Source organism: Aquarana catesbeiana, linkage group LG01 (genome assembly GCF_042186555.1).
Source record: "Aquarana catesbeiana isolate 2022-GZ linkage group LG01, ASM4218655v1, whole genome shotgun sequence".
Taxonomy (NCBI): Eukaryota; Metazoa; Chordata; class Amphibia; order Anura; family Ranidae; genus Aquarana; species Aquarana catesbeiana.
The window spans coordinates 140,129,667-140,145,544 of NC_133324.1; the positions used below are offsets into that span (position 1 = coordinate 140,129,667).

General features: G+C 41.6%; 1 long non-coding RNA gene across 1 annotated transcript in view; it reads right to left on the reverse strand.

Moving 5' to 3' along the window:
- Positions 1–15,878, reverse strand: part of LOC141120928 (uncharacterized) — a 251,647-nt gene that overhangs the window by 202,919 nt on the left and 32,850 nt on the right. The window contains exons 2-4 of the long non-coding RNA XR_012240512.1: positions 13,841–14,052; positions 13,350–13,741; positions 13,129–13,210 (exon numbers count right to left, since the gene is read on the reverse strand). This is a non-coding gene — a long non-coding RNA (uncharacterized lncRNA). The remainder of the gene's footprint in view (positions 1–13,128; positions 13,211–13,349; positions 13,742–13,840; positions 14,053–15,878) is intronic.

A 15,878-nucleotide genomic window follows, 5' to 3' on the forward strand; every position in this document is an offset into this window, starting at 1 on the left:
GGAGAATGGAGCAGTGGATATTTTCCACTGCTTCATAAAGGGACACCTCTGTCGACTTTAAGGCGATCCCTGAAAACCCTACTCCTCAGAGAAGCCTATCCCACCTCCACCTAACAACTGCAATTCCACTAAATCCATCAGCTCATTGCTCATAGTTATTGCCTTTTGTATCATTTGCCCCTCCCTTTTAGATTGTAAGCTCTAACGAGCATGGCCCTCTGATTTCTCCTGTATTGAATTGTGTTTTAACTGCACTGTCTGACCTCATGTTGTAAAGTGCTGCACAAACTGTTGGCGCTATATAAATCCTATATGACAGTAATAATATATTCTTTACAGGATATGATAAACATGCAGCTACTAAAAAGAAATGAATGGTCTTTATTGGACCCTCTGACCTTAGGGCAAGGAGATATTGCACCACTATTATTGTACCCTAGTCCGCTACCAAGAATATGAAGGACGATTATTGTAAAGCTTGAAATTATAGGACTTCAACATATTTGCACATTCTCATGTACTTATCTTCTTGTGGATCTAGGCATTCTGCTTGCTATAGCTTCCTGGTTAGGTCCAATGTACCCTCTTCTCTCGGGACAACTGTAGACACCAATGTATGAAATCTTTCATTTTTTGCAATCTGATGCATTGAATAATTTATATTTTACAAAACAATACGGTAAAACTGTTTTGACGTTTTAAATGAACAAAAATTTACTTTTGGAATGCTAGAGCCTTGTAACCCATATAAATACAAATTTACTTTTTCAGCTGTGCTAACACAATTATAAAAGTTTCTGCAGTAACCAATTATAATGTAAACATGAAGACATGTAGACAAGATATTGCAGCTTACTAATTCTTAAATGTGGTGGCTGCAATATTTTCTTTTTTAGGCTTTTTTTAAAATGTATTTTCACCTGGTGATTCAGCCAGTAACACACTTCCTGTCTTAGGGTGTTTCCTTGATGGAGGAGTGATGGAGACACCTTTGGACAGCAGTGTTTTCAGCCTGTGGAGAGGGTGGTGTAAAGCCTCATACATACTACATTGGGTTAAACAAAAAAACCTGACAGCTCAGGTCAGAGTCACTGTACTAACAATCCGTTCTGTACTGTTAGTACAGTGATCTCCCCTGCTGTGCTATTGTGCTCTGACAGAGAGATGGCCCCCCCACCAGACCACTCTGGTCAGCGCTCTCAGCCATTGGCTGAGAGTGGTGAACGGGAGCCAGTCGGCAGACCTTTTTATATCATGACCCTTCAGCAGAAGCTGGCCGAACGGTTGGCTTCTGTTGGGCCGGCTGCCATACACACGGGCTGAATGTCGGCCAGTTTCTATTGATTCCACCCTGTACTAGGCTTTAGATGCATTAGCATAACAATATAGACTTGACTGACAAGCCAAAATCCACGAAAAACATTTTTTACAGATACAGGAACAGTTCTTTTTCCTTTTGGGATAAAGATTTTACATAAATGAATAAATGCTGACCAGTAAGTGTTAAATGGTTTGTCTCATCTCTCTAACTGCCACTTTTGTTGCACATCTTGGTCTGTTTAGGGAACTTGAAAAATAACAGACTTAAAAACGAATACAGCCACCACATCTATAAATTAGTGAAAAACTAAAACAAACAATTACATCTATAAATTACTAGACTAGTAACTAGTAACTAGAAACAATTACATCTATAAATTTTTTTTTAAGGTTTAATATCACTTTAAGCCTGACCTAAGAGAGTTTACTATTAGGACATTGGGGAACTGCTGAAATTGGGCTTTACATATGTGAATAATAAATTAAAAACCAGTCATTTAAAGCCATGTCGCTATTTGCAACAGTACCTATGTATTTGGCTTTATTTTAAAATCTATTTAATGGCACCTTGGTAAATAGGTATTAATGCATTAAAAAGAAAAAGCAATTGCTTAGTGATTCCCAACGTTTGAATGCTAGTGTAGGTCTTCCAAATTCTTTGTGAACAAATCACAGCAGTATATCCATATATAATCATAAATATATGTCAAGTATACTTATTAAAACCACCTAATTTTATTAACCTATTTATCAGTTAGGTGTGGACTTGATTTTAAAAGGGAATCTGGAACACATTCTCATAAAACTCCAGCATCATATCACAATAATAAATCTCAACTAGAACCTCTATGCTCATAAGCTCTCAGACTGATTTATAGATGAGACTCATTATTTCCACAATGTTCTTTTGGTAAGTTTTATCCATCTGGATTTCTAAATAATAGCTCTCCAATTGTATTATAATATAAACTGCAGAATTTACTTAGAAAGGTGATAAAGAACGAGGAACAAGTGGGAGATGTTCTCGTGGAAAATATGCAGTGCGTGGAGGTATAGCTTAAAGTTCCAATTCTAATTACTTATCTCAGATGGATAGTGAAACATACATTTCCTCTACACACAAAATATATTAAGGAAATTGGGGAAAAAATGCTGTAATGTTATACACAGTGAAATTGTTAAAACACAAAAAAACTAAAATTTTTAGCTGAAATGCATTTTCTGGTTGATAAGGTTGTATTCTGCTTGAAAGCAGGGGTGGTCATAGATTGAGAATATGGAGATTATATTATCTTTTTAAATGTTAAACATCATGTTTTTGTTATAAGATTCAGGGCAGAATGGCCTCAGTCAGAATCATGTCATACTGCAACAGAATTATAGATTTAACCAGAACAAGTCTTCATATTTACCTTGATGCAAAGGCATTAATTAATAATTCCCTGTTCTATATGCCATTATTGTTCATTTAACAAAATATCAACAATAAAACAATCTTTATTCCTCCATAACCACCAATCAGATTCAAACCTTCATATTCAGGCTGACATTTTTTAAAGATCGTTTAAATCCCACTGTGTTTGTGAGAAAATAACAATACATTTTGGTGCTGACTGAGTAGCCTTTTTGTCTTCAGATGGGTTTTACTGTAGTGTCAAACAATTTTTATTGAAGTCATTTTAAGTCATGCATATGATGAGGCTGTTTTAAAACACGACTTGAAAATTACCTTTAGCAGGCATTTGTTACCTAATTTACAAGAATTGAAATTAAACTCAAGTCCCATTGATCTTCTCACTGCAAATAACCACACATATAATTGGTTTGAAAGAGAAGGGTTGCATCATCGTTATTTCCTAGTAAGGTGTTTTGGGCTCTCCTATGTTGTCTTACCTTACCTAATCCCCTCCCCTGCGCAATCCTAACCACTCATGCCAAAATCCCAAAGTGAAATTTACTGACAGAACACCAAAAATGTACTAACAGCACCAATTTTCAACTGACACAACTCATGAAATTTACTGACTGAGACACATTTTTTACTGCCACTTAAAGTATATATAAATGGCCGTTTTCCATGCAAAACAGTGCAAATATCAATATTTAAGCTACAAACATGTAGCTAGTGCTTTTAGTATTGTGTTTAAGTTATAACAAAAGGCAAAAAACATATTTCTCCATTTACATGAAGGTCAGGTATGCAGCAGTTTTGTTATCTGCCTCCAACTGGAGAGATTTCCCTTCAATTTCAGCTCCATAGCCTAGCCACCACAGAAAGTGAGGGGAAATCCCAGGTAGCCACCAGGAGTAATAGACTACAGGTCCCTCTATTTCTGTTCTGGATTTGATCATACTTCTGTTGATAATGGTAAACAGGTCAAATAGAGGGTGAATTTCCCCAGCTGGATGAAAACACACATTCTACCTCAGCTGTCTCATGTGGAAGGGAAAGCATAGTTTTTGAAAATTTAACCAGGTGTGGGAATTTAGGTATTTTCAGATTGCCCCGAAGGGCCCTAATGCAGCTTTTATCCTATTAATGTGCCGATAAGAATCATGTGTGTCAGTCTGTGCAACATCAGTGAAATCTGTCAATTGGTATTCAATAAATTCAGTATGCAGTGTGTTGAAATCAGATGAGGGAACAATTTGTGGAAAAAGCTTTGCTAGTTCAATAATGTCCCCAGAATTAGCAGTAGACCTGTTTGAAGGTTTTAGTAAAGCCAACAGCTGTATGATTCTGTCTCCAATGGGCATCAGTTTTCTTAATGGCAGTTAATGCTCTTGTGTAAAATGCTGTTGCTTGGACCATGAACTGTTGACAAATCATCTACTGTAGACAGATGTTCCCTTGTTTTGTAGCCAATGAAAATGCTGTCTGTTGATTTGAACTTTGCACTATTCGTGTAGTCAAATGCAATAATAGCATCATTTTTCGAGGGAAACCAACAGGTTTGACCTGATAAAGTAGCTCATAAGACTTTTAAGCAGTTGTCAGTATTTGAAGTACAAGTCAGGCAACATAGGAATATTGCTCAGGAAAATTTGATTGAGCTGGGTAAAATTTGGCAGAAGTAGCACTTATGCCACGTTCACAGGAGTGAAATTTCCGACAGAAAGAGTCCGATGGGAGCTTTTCTTCGTATATTCTGACCGTGTGCATGCCCCATCAGACTTTTTCTGTCGAAAATTCAGACGGACTTAGATAGAGATCATGTTCTATATTTTTCCAACGGAACAAATTGCTATCAGAAAAACCGCTTGTCTGTATGCTGTTCCGACGTACCAAAAACGACGCATGCTCTGAAGCAAGTAGGAGACGGAAGCTATTGGCTACTGGCTATCGAACTTCCGTTTTCTAGTCCCGTCGCACGTGTTGTACGTCACCGCGTTCTGGACGGTCGGAATTTGGTGTGACCGTGTGTATGCAAGACAGCTTGAGCGGAATTCCGTCAAGACTTTGTCGTAGAAACCTTCAGAGTTTATTCCAACGGCAAAACCGGTCGTGTGTACAGGGCATAAGTGATAGGATCCTGTAGCAAGGGACTTATCCTATCCACAGTTACCAAGTGGTCTGCATAGTCACTTGACTAAAAATAACTTAACAGGGCATTGTATTGATTGAGAATATGATTGACACATTCAAGCATAGAAAGCAACTAGTGTAACAAAGCTGTAAAATCTTTAGATAATCTGCCTCAACAAAATCCTTAAATTCGTGATACAAATGTAAAGGTTTGCAACTATGTGCAAAGTGGTTATGTATGCCTATGCAACATTGCTCAACAGTTTTAGGTATGGCTTTACAGGGGTCTTCAGCATACAAGGCAGCAATATGACAGGTACAATGAATACGAAAGATGAAAGGCTGCTCTGCTTTGAGTGGGATAGCACAGAGTTTCTTGGACCAACCATTACACTTGCACCATCTGTAGCAAGTGCCATAACATTTTCAGGGTAATTTCTTCCAGAAAACACTGTTTAAACTGATCAAAAATAGCATCAGCAGTTGCTTCAGTGAGATCAATAAGGCTATAGAACTGATACTGGGTTATACCAGCATCTTCATCAAAATAAATGGCACGATGGCTAATTTTTTGGTTGTTGATATGTCTGTAGTTTCATCAATCAGTAATGAAAAGTGACAACAGGAAGTTTTTGGCACAGCATATTTTTATTGCACTTGCCAATTAGGTTTTTGATTATCATGGACTCTTTGGTACTCTTACAGCAGAGGGAACTTGCTAATTTGGAGTCTGGAAACCAGTCAGCCATGCTAATAGTAAGATCATCTAAAAAACCTAGTGGCACATTTTTTTGGGACAATAAAATGTACTATTTTCAATTCAGTTAAACATGTTTTTCTTTTATAAGCCAACACTTCTGTTTCTGTGCTTTGTTTAGCAAATGTAACAATTCCAAAGTTGGCTTACCTAGCTTCAGCAAGACTATGGACATCACGAACACCGCCATTTGCTATGCCGAACAATTTTTTGCACCACAGACACCTTGCAATTTGTTTTGAATCATCATCTGTTGATAATCAGTATTTGAACTGTTAGCCATGAACCTGAGAAGGAGCAATGCCTCAATTTCTTATGTTTTTTGCCAGGAGGCTCAGCATTGCCCTTTCCATGTGGTTCATTTGTAAAGTGAAACTGTAATGCACACAGTGTAACCTAAACATAAACCATGAATGTTTGTGTTACCAAAAGCAGCTATTAAATGTTTCAAACTTTAAACTGAAATCAAAGAGCCCTTTAAAATCTTGTCACAATTCTGTGGGAAAACTATGGTCAAGCCAGCCCAGACTGAGCCCTCTTAAATTTCAGTAACTGACTGTATAACCTAACTCACTACTGCCTTGTGTGCTGCAGATGCCTGTATGTCTGATGAAAGTCAGGAAAGCTATAGTTGTTAATTACAACTGATCTTTTGGAGCTTTGTGAAAAATGTTGTGAAAGCATATTAGCTGCAATTAGAGATGCATCACGTGTGAAGATTGGTTTGGAGTCTTGGAAGGTGTCTAAAAAAAAAATCAAACAAGAAAAATCATATTGTTTGTCTGTGTTGCTCACTTGCCTTACCCCAGGTATCCACCTTCACCTCCGAACTCCAGGTACTTTGCACTGAGGCCTTTCTCTCAGGCCTCATTGACAAAGATATCCTGGAGTTCTTGGTTCCCAAATTTCCTCGCACCCCCACCTTTTATGCCTTCCCCAAAACCCACAAAAGTGTACAGATGCCACCAGGAAGACCTATCATTTCTGGAATAGGCTCCCTCATAGACAACGCCAGCAAATTCGTTGATGCATTCCTTATGCCCCATATACAAAGTCTCCCCTCCTATATCCAGGATACTACGAACCTGCTGAAAAATCTTGAGGGAATCCAGGTCCCTCGGGACACCTTGCTCGTGGCCATCGATATCGAGGCTTTGTATTCGAGTATCCCCCACGAGCAGGGCGTCCGGACGGCAGGTTTCTTTCTAAGAGAACAGGATAGAACCACCTGGCCTTTAACTGGCTTTATCCTTCAACTACTGTAATTTATTTTGACAAAAAATGTTTTTACGTTTAATGATCAACTATTTTTACAGATGCAAGGTGTTGCCATGGGGACATCTTGTGCCCTGGCATACGCAAACCTATTCTTAGGCAGCTGGGAGAGATCTGTATAGGCAGATGAACGCTATACAGAGTTCCTCGAACATGTGTTACTTTGGCTGAGATATCAAGATGATGTTTTTCTGGTATGGACAGGGACCAAAGACAACTTATTGAAATTCATACATTGTTTGAATGACAATAATTTTAATCTTAGACTTACCTTTACCGTTGACAATGACTGGATCCCTTTTTTGGATGTGTGCATTGTCAAACAACCAGATGGCATACTAGGAACGGATCTTTAATGCAAGCCAACTGCTGGGAACACTTTGCTCCACGCATCAAGTTCCCACCAACTTCCTTTGGTGTGTAGCATCCCGTTTGCACAGTACCTGCATCTATGGAGGAATTGCACACTGGAATCCGACTTTAGGATCCAGGCCAATGCCCTGCCTGACTTCTTATTGCTCAGGGGATACTCTAGCACCAACTTGAGGAAAGCTTTCAATAGGTCCTTGTCCCGCTCCCGAAATTCTTTACTGTACAAATGACCTAAACCTCCATGTAGTGACTCTGTTAGGTCATCACCACATTCTCAGCCCACTATAAACAATTGAGAATAATCCTTGGGAATCATTGGCACCTACTCGCTGAGCACCATGTCTTGGGCCGATATGTACGCCCTGCTCCAGAGATGGTGTTCCGCAAAGTGTGTTCTCTATGGGACGTTTTGACCTGTAGTCATTATGTAGCCTCCAATACACCTAAGTTGGGACCCAGTGGTACCTTCAGATGCGGAGATTGCCCTTGCTATCCCTGGGTCCTAGAAGGTAGAAGATTCACATTACCCAATGGGAAGAATTTTCTCCCATTGGTAATGAATTTTCTCCCAATTTGTAGCATGAACTATAAAGACATACTACACCACTACATTGCTGGAACATATGATCATTTAACTTTTGCCGGTCATATCCATGGGACGCAATTAATACCACAATATATTCATACAGCAATAATCTAATTTAACATCAGTCTCTACATATATATTCAGAAACATTTACTATATTAATAATCTAACTACAAGACTTTCCCTAACTAACATATGGCTATCCTTGGGTATCTGTTGCAGGTATGTGCTCCTCCATCCCCCCCGGGGGCGCGTAAAGTGTGGCTCCTTGTAAGCCCCATGGGGGCTAGCTCTCCTGGGGAATTGGGGGCGGCCTCCGAGCCCTCCGGTTTCTCTAACGGCCCCTACTATCTCGGATCATAGAACATTCATTCCACCTTTGAGCGGTAAATACATACTATCATGGTCTATTTAAAGTGATGCATGACAACATATATATATTTTTTAATTCTGAATTTATGTAACCATTTTTTAGATCCAATTGTCCCCCTGAAGAGACCGCATATAGGTTGAAACGCGTCGGGGCTCGCAAACCATGTAACACTATGTAATGTAATGATGTGTACAAATATGTGTTTGTTACTGCACTGTGGAATATGAATTGTGTTATTGTACCAGATTTTTTATTATATATATATATTTTAATAAACCATGATATTGGACATTTTTTTCATAAAAACTACTTTCTATATATCCATTAAGAACTTTTTCCTTGATCCTGTACATTGCTGTTTTAAAGCCCCATTGGGGAAAATATCTTTTTATAACCTATTTTCGGGGTGTGCAGCTCCGTCCATCTCTTCTATATGTGTCCTTCCCCTATCGTAATTTAATTTTGGGTGGTTAAACACCCCTTCCCCACCATGACACATGAGAGATAAGACATGAGCTGTGTGTTTCCTTTTTGCCATCTTCACAATTCCTGCATTCCGCCAATTTTTTATGTTTGTTAATTTTTTTAAAGGTTGTTCAATGGGTGAACCCCAAGTCGTGGTGATGTACCCATTCCCTTTGGGGGATCAGATTGAGATCCAATCTTTTCCCTCCCCATGCATCAGGAGGAACCTAAATTAGACTCCTATATTGCATGATGCTCAAATACCCCACACGGTATTTGTTGATAAACCCAATCAATATTCTATGCAGAAAGGTGAGGATTTGGAACCAGCACACAGCTCCTGTACATAACAAACGATTACTAACATCTTCTTCTTGCTATACTTTTGATTCGATGAAGTCAACTATCCAATGTCCAATTGGCACGATCCATGTTTTCATGCTACTTGTTTGAGGGCCGTTCTGAACTGGCGGGTTTGGTTGTGCCTGTCCCCCCCCTGGGGGTGGAGTTTGGCCCCTCGTGGCTTCCCGGCAGGGTGAGGGTATGTATATTTAGCCGCATGCCCCTTCTTTGCTCTTATCTGTGGCTGGGTGTATACCCTCCATCGCCGAGGTGAGCTTCACCCTGCCGGCAGCATCCCTTGTTCATCTCCGGACTGCTTGTGATGGAGTGCGCGTGCGTGGGTCTGGCGTGCGCGCAACGTCATGATGTCACGCTTTTTGTGGTGGAGATGACGACAGCGGTCGGGGCCGCTTGGCCTTCCGGGACGCCGAGGGAGCCACACGTGGGCCGCCTCACTAGCGGCCCCTGTGCCCTGTCTTCGGGGGGAGAGGGGAGGGCTTGCACTTGCACATGATTATCCCATTTGCCCTATTTCAGATATATAGGAGACTGGATGCCTGAGAATCAGTTCATAATCCCATGCAGGCCAGAATGGACGTTACTGCAGCCATTTTCCCTTGGCACCAGAGTCCCCACCTTTCTTGCACAATTGCAGTCAGGTCTACTACATTGAACTAACTCTACAAGCTAAATACAACCCACAGTCTATACGAATTACAACACTTTATAAGGTAAACTACTTTTTCACTAATCACATTATCCTACAAGGTACATCACATCACCACACACACACACTTTTACACCTTGGTTGGTCTTTACCTATTTCTCGTATTTTACCACTTTCCACTTTACAGTTGCTGGCTCTTTTTCACATCATGCCGGCGCTAGGTTGGCAAGTACCATATTATGTTTTTCATCACTTCATGCACCATCTAAGTCACACCATCCTCCTGCACACAGCGCACATTTTCGACTAAGGTAATTGTCAGTTTTTTACACACACACTTGCCCATTTTTTTTTTTTCTTCCACTTCACCTATCCAATTTGTAGCATGAACTATAAAGACATACTACACCACTACATTGCTGGAACATATGATCATTTAACTTTTGCTGGTCATATCCATGGGACGCAATTAATACCGCAATATATTCATACAGCAATAATCTAATTTAACGTCAGTCTCTACATATATATTCAGAAACATTTACTATATTAATAATCTAACTACACAACTTTCCCTAACTAACATATGGCTATCTTTGGGTATCTGTTGCAGGTGTGTGCTCCTCCATCCCCCCCGGGGGCGCGTAAAGTGTGGCTCCTTGTAAGCCCCCTGGGGGCTAGCTCTCCTGGGGAATTGGGGGCGGCCTCCGAGCCCTCTGGTTTCTCTAACGGCCCCTACTATTTTGGATCATAGAACATTTATTCCACCTTTGAGTGGTAAAAACATACTATCATGGTCTATATAAAGTGATAACCCCATATATATATTTTTTAATTCTGAATTTATGTAACCATTTTTTAGATCCAACTGCCCCCCTGAAGAGACCGCATATAGGTCAAAACGCGTCGGGGCTCGCAAACCATGTAACACTATGTAATGTAGTGACGTGTACAAATATGTGTTTGTTACTGCACTGTGAAATATGAATTGTGCTATTGTACCAGATTTTTTATTATATTTATCGTATTTTAATAAACCATGATATTGGACATTTTTTTCATAAAAACTACTTTCTATATATCCATTAAGAACTTTTTCCTTGATCCTGTACATTGCTGTTTTAAAGCCCCATTGGGGAAAATATCTTTTTATAACCTATTTTCGGGGTGTGCAGCTCCTTCCATCTCTTCTATATGTGTCCTTCCCCTATCGGAATTTTCTCCCACGAACATTCTCCAACTGCGGGACCATGGGAGTATTGTACTTGATGATCTGCAAATGTAAAGCCTTTTATGTAGGCAAAACAATCAGAGAATTTCACCAAAGAATAGGCGACCACCTATACTATGCCGGCAATGGCAAACTCACTACGGTGGGTAGACACATTGTCCTACACCACCATTTTGATGTTTCAGCAGTCCAATTTTTTATTTTCGAAGTGGTCCAAAAAAATCCCAGGAGAGGTGACTGGGACAGGGCAATCCTTCAGAAGGAGACCCTGTGGATTGAGCGCCTGAATGCCACCGTCCCTCCGGGACTCAAGGAGATGGTACCTTACAAGCCATTTCTGTAGGGTTTCTTTCCCTAAATCCTTCCCTTTTCCCCTCCCCCTTGTTCCTTCCCCTTTCCCCTCCCCCTTGTTCCTTCCCTTTCCCTCACCCCCCCCTTCCTTTCCCTCCTCCCTTTCCCCGCTCCCAGCGTTTTAATTTGGGCAATAGTTCGTTTATTTTGATTGTCTCCTTATTCTTCTATGGTTATTTTGTACTTTAACCAATATAACCCAGGTAATTGCCATATCCTACAATTTAGCATGTTGCAAAACATTTGGGTGCTTCAACTTGGTGACGTTTCCGGGACAGCATTGTTCCATAACGTTATTAGTATTTATACCATTATGTTTTCATGTTTTTTTTAATGTTTGTTTTCTTTTTCTTTGTACAGATCTGCTCCCTCAGTGACCGGTGCAATCACAGGCTGCCTCAGTTTTTTTACCCTTTGTGGTGGACGTGTGTTTCCCCTGGTGAGAAGGCTCTCTGTCGCCTCCTCTACTTGCCACGACCTTTCCTGGGCATCCCACGCATAGACTGATCGTGGCGCGCTTGCGCAGTAATGCGGACTCACGCACCTGCGCGGGGGAACTGACTCAGTGACATCAGACACTGCCCATCGACGGTGCGTCCTCGACGTGCATGGGTTGGGGAGCATACTTAACGGGTCTTTCAGACCCGTTCAGTGTGTGGTACGGCCCGGATCCCAGGGGTGGTGTGCTGTTCACTACAGAGTCCAAGGTATGATCTAGTCCCGTTCCCCTCCAGCCTATCCCTGTCTCTGACCGCACTCTCTCAATTGACAGTCTGAATAATTTTTTTACCCACAGGTTGTATTACCTTACAGTGTCCCTTGATTGGGAAGCCATAGGCATTGTCCACTACAGGGTGACATCTCCCCTGCTATTGTTTGGCTGTGTCCTCCCCTTGGTGTCGCCTCCACCCAGCTTCATTCATTACCACCCCTGGCAATGTATTATTTTTATAACAACTGTTGGTGAGTTTTTTCAGTTCATTTTGATGCACATATGGTTTCTCCTCCTCTTCTTCCCTCCCTCTCCTGCTCCCCATCTTCCCTCCCCTTCCCTCTCCCCCCCTTTCCAACCCCCCCACCCCTTCCTTTCCTCCTCTCCCCCTTCCCCCCTTCCCCCCCTTCCCCTTCCCTCCCCTCTTCTCCCCTTTTGCACCACCCTCGTCGTGCCACTTGTTGTCCCCCCACCCCCGTGGGCCCTTTATGACTAATCTTATTGATTCCCTTACTTACCACCAATCTATTTATTTTTAATTAGAAGTGGCCTTGTACAATCCCCCACGTTCGCCGTGGGGGGAATTTTCCTGGTGGTCTGGGTACGTACCAGTTCATGGTTTCTTGGGTGAGCGGATCTTTTTATTATAATGTTTGCTGTATATTATGTTTTTGATGATGCTATCACTGTATGCTTTATTGTAATTGTTGTTTTATAGACAGCTCCTCCTGAGGAAGCGGTTTCAATCCGCGAAACTAATAGAGGATCAATCTGTCTATATCCCACATCAACCTTGTCCCTTGGGTAATCCCGTTAGTAGTTGCCTGTGGTTTGAATTTTATTTATTGCTTTGTGTATATATTTGTTTATATGTATTAAAATTTATATTTTTATATTAAAAATTGTCTGTGTATCAATACCGAGATAGTCCAGTACAAATTCACTCGATGGGTACATATCCATAGTCAGCTACAACAACTGCCCCGATAGACCCCTCTTGTCTTGTTTTTCCATATTAATTTGGATGATGGTACTTTATTAACTTCTGTTAATTCCCTATTATGTGAGGCAAAATTCATACAATTTATTTACACAGTAGGCTGCAAAGACAAAATTTGTGTGGTGTATTAGTATGAAAGATAACCACTTACTGTTAGATGATCAGGTTGTCTAATCCGGTGGTGGTGGTGGTGGCAGAGGTTGTGTTTGTATAGCCATACAGCTGGCTATTTTCTAGGGAAGAAACAAAACAATTACTCAGATTGCTGTGACCTCAGTGACAGCCCCCAAACTCCCAGTCCCCACCCAAGTTCCCACACATATAAACAAAGTACACATTCTTAAACCCTGGCTTCCAAAATGACATACTTACCAGAGGACAGAATTCCAATTAAAAAGGATTCTGAGGCAGTTCCAGTGGCTGATCAATAGCAGTGGTGTGATTGTCAGTCAGCCAGAAGAGGGAGGAGGAGAAAACCAAACATGAAACTATAGCAGGTAATTTCTTGAGAAAGCACACCAGAACAAATTGTGTATTTGCTTACTGTATGATATACAGTAGTATAGGGATTGCAGGGATTGCAGCAGGCAGGCAGGCGGTACTTGCGCTTGTAGTGTAGGCAGACAGCGGACCTTGTGTTGCAGTTCACTTGATCCGAGGAGGGCTGAGGGCAGCAGGCAAGGCAAGGAGTTGGTGGCAGTTGTGGAACAGGCTCAGGCTGGTAAAATTGGCATGACTGGGAGTTCAGGCAGAGTAGAACCAACCTATGGCACAAAGGGAGAATGAGAACACCAAACATGAGACTCACTAGAGCATATCAATTCTTGACAAAGCACAGAGCAACAAATTGTGTATTTGCTTACCGTATGATATAAAGCCAAAGGGAATGTTTCAGGAGGAGTTACAGCAGGCAGGCAATGCTTCTGCTTGTAGGCAGACAGCTGACCTTGTGTTTGGTGCAGTTGCAGCTTACTTAATCCAACAGAAAGGCAGCAGCATGTAGGCAATTCATTGATGGCAGTGCTGGCATAGGCCGGTTAAATCAGACGTGATTGGTAGTCCAGGGAGATCCAGCCTAACAGGACAAAGAAGGAGGGAGAAGGAGAAAAAAACAAATAATATAGTATAGCTGTCGGTGCTCCTCCAGTGCAGTCATTGCTTGCACCCATAGACTGCTCCATTCCATTGCATTCATGCATTATTCCCCTCAGTAGACTGCTCCATTTATTGCATGTATTCATAATTGCCCCAGAGAGAGTAATCCATTGACCATTGCATTCATTATTTATTGCCCCAGTAGAGCTGTTGCTCCATTGCACCATTGCATGTAATGTGTTCATAATAATTGCCCAGTAGTACACTCACTGCTCCATCCATCAATTGACCATTGCATTCATTTATTACTGCCCCTGGTGCCCCAGTACTAGTAAACTGATCCAGTGACTGCCAGCATTATGTATTATTTAGCCCCAGGGCCAGCCCAGACCAGACTGCTCCACCACATCCACTACATTTTGAGCATTGCATGCATTCATTCCTTAATGCCCCACTGCAGTACTGCTGCTTATTTCTTGCATGCATGCCAAATAATTCAATTGCCATTTACTAGTGGTGGGCACTGGGCACAAGTGGTTGGGTCAGTGGTGTTGCTGTGGTGGTGGCTGGGCCTGGGCTGGAGCCTAGGTTGCCCTTGGTCATGGGTGCAGCAGTGGCAGGTAGTACTCAGGAAGCCAGGGCAGAGGGCAGGCACCAAGAGCATAGCAGACTGGTGGTCACTGGTGGTCACTGAGCAAGTAGAGCAGGGCAGGCAAGGTGCGTGAGCGAGCGGAGCAGCTGAGTACCATCTTCCACTGGGAGTCAGTCCACTGGGAGTCCACTCCACTGGGAGTCCACTGGGAGTCCTGCGATGCAAATGGCGGCTGGTGGAAAATGGTGCATGGCTTTATGCATGCCGAGTGTCGTGCGTCACGACTTCACCTGAAATGCCCACTATGCATGCACGGACCTGATTTGACACTGCAACAGGCATTCACACCAAAGACAGCTGAATTTAATTTGGTCAGCTTTGGCAGTTTGCATGAGCAGTGCACGGTCGGCCAAAAATAAATTTTTTTACAGGCAGCCACTGTCCATAACAGACATTTGCAGACAGGTTGTAAATAGGCCTAAATTTAGCAACTGTCCATAAACGTACGGATAATTGATCCTGACCCGTCCAACAACAATTCAGGAGGGGCTGTGTTCACTACTGATTGTAATTAAATAATCTCACTTTTTACACCTCTCCTCATCATTGAACATTTACCATCTCATGAACACACATGCACTGGCAAGCACATTTTGAACTGTTTTGTCAAAGTTATGTTGATGTTTAAATGTCAGAGCTGGAGAGATCTTAGAAGTTTTCAGGACAGAATCAGGAGCTATTTTTTTGCCTCGCTTTTGTGTGGTGCAACCCTGTACAATTATAAATGCATTATTGTCCTAAAAAGTGACTAACTTCAATTAAAATTGTTTTGGATTCAAAAACCCGAGTTCAAAAACAAAAAATGTATTCTATCCATATGCACATTTCCTCTTAGTCAGGCACTCAATCTCTCACACAAGCCGTTGGTTAACATAAAACAAAATATATTTGTGGAAGTACACCTAGTCTTCTGTTGGCCAACAAATATTGATGTAGCACCCTTCAGTAAGCTACTAGTGTTTTATAAATTTTGCTTTTGGCCTCCCTATAATCAAGGAGAGCAGTAATTGTTTGTTAGTGTCTGATCTAGGTTCTGCTGGTGTAGGCTCAGCTACTTTCCCCAACATCCCACTGAGATCTGGGATATAGAAGGTGGGAGAGTTTAACCCTGGTCTACATATTAATTCCTCTTCAGCCAATCTCTGGTCAGGAAA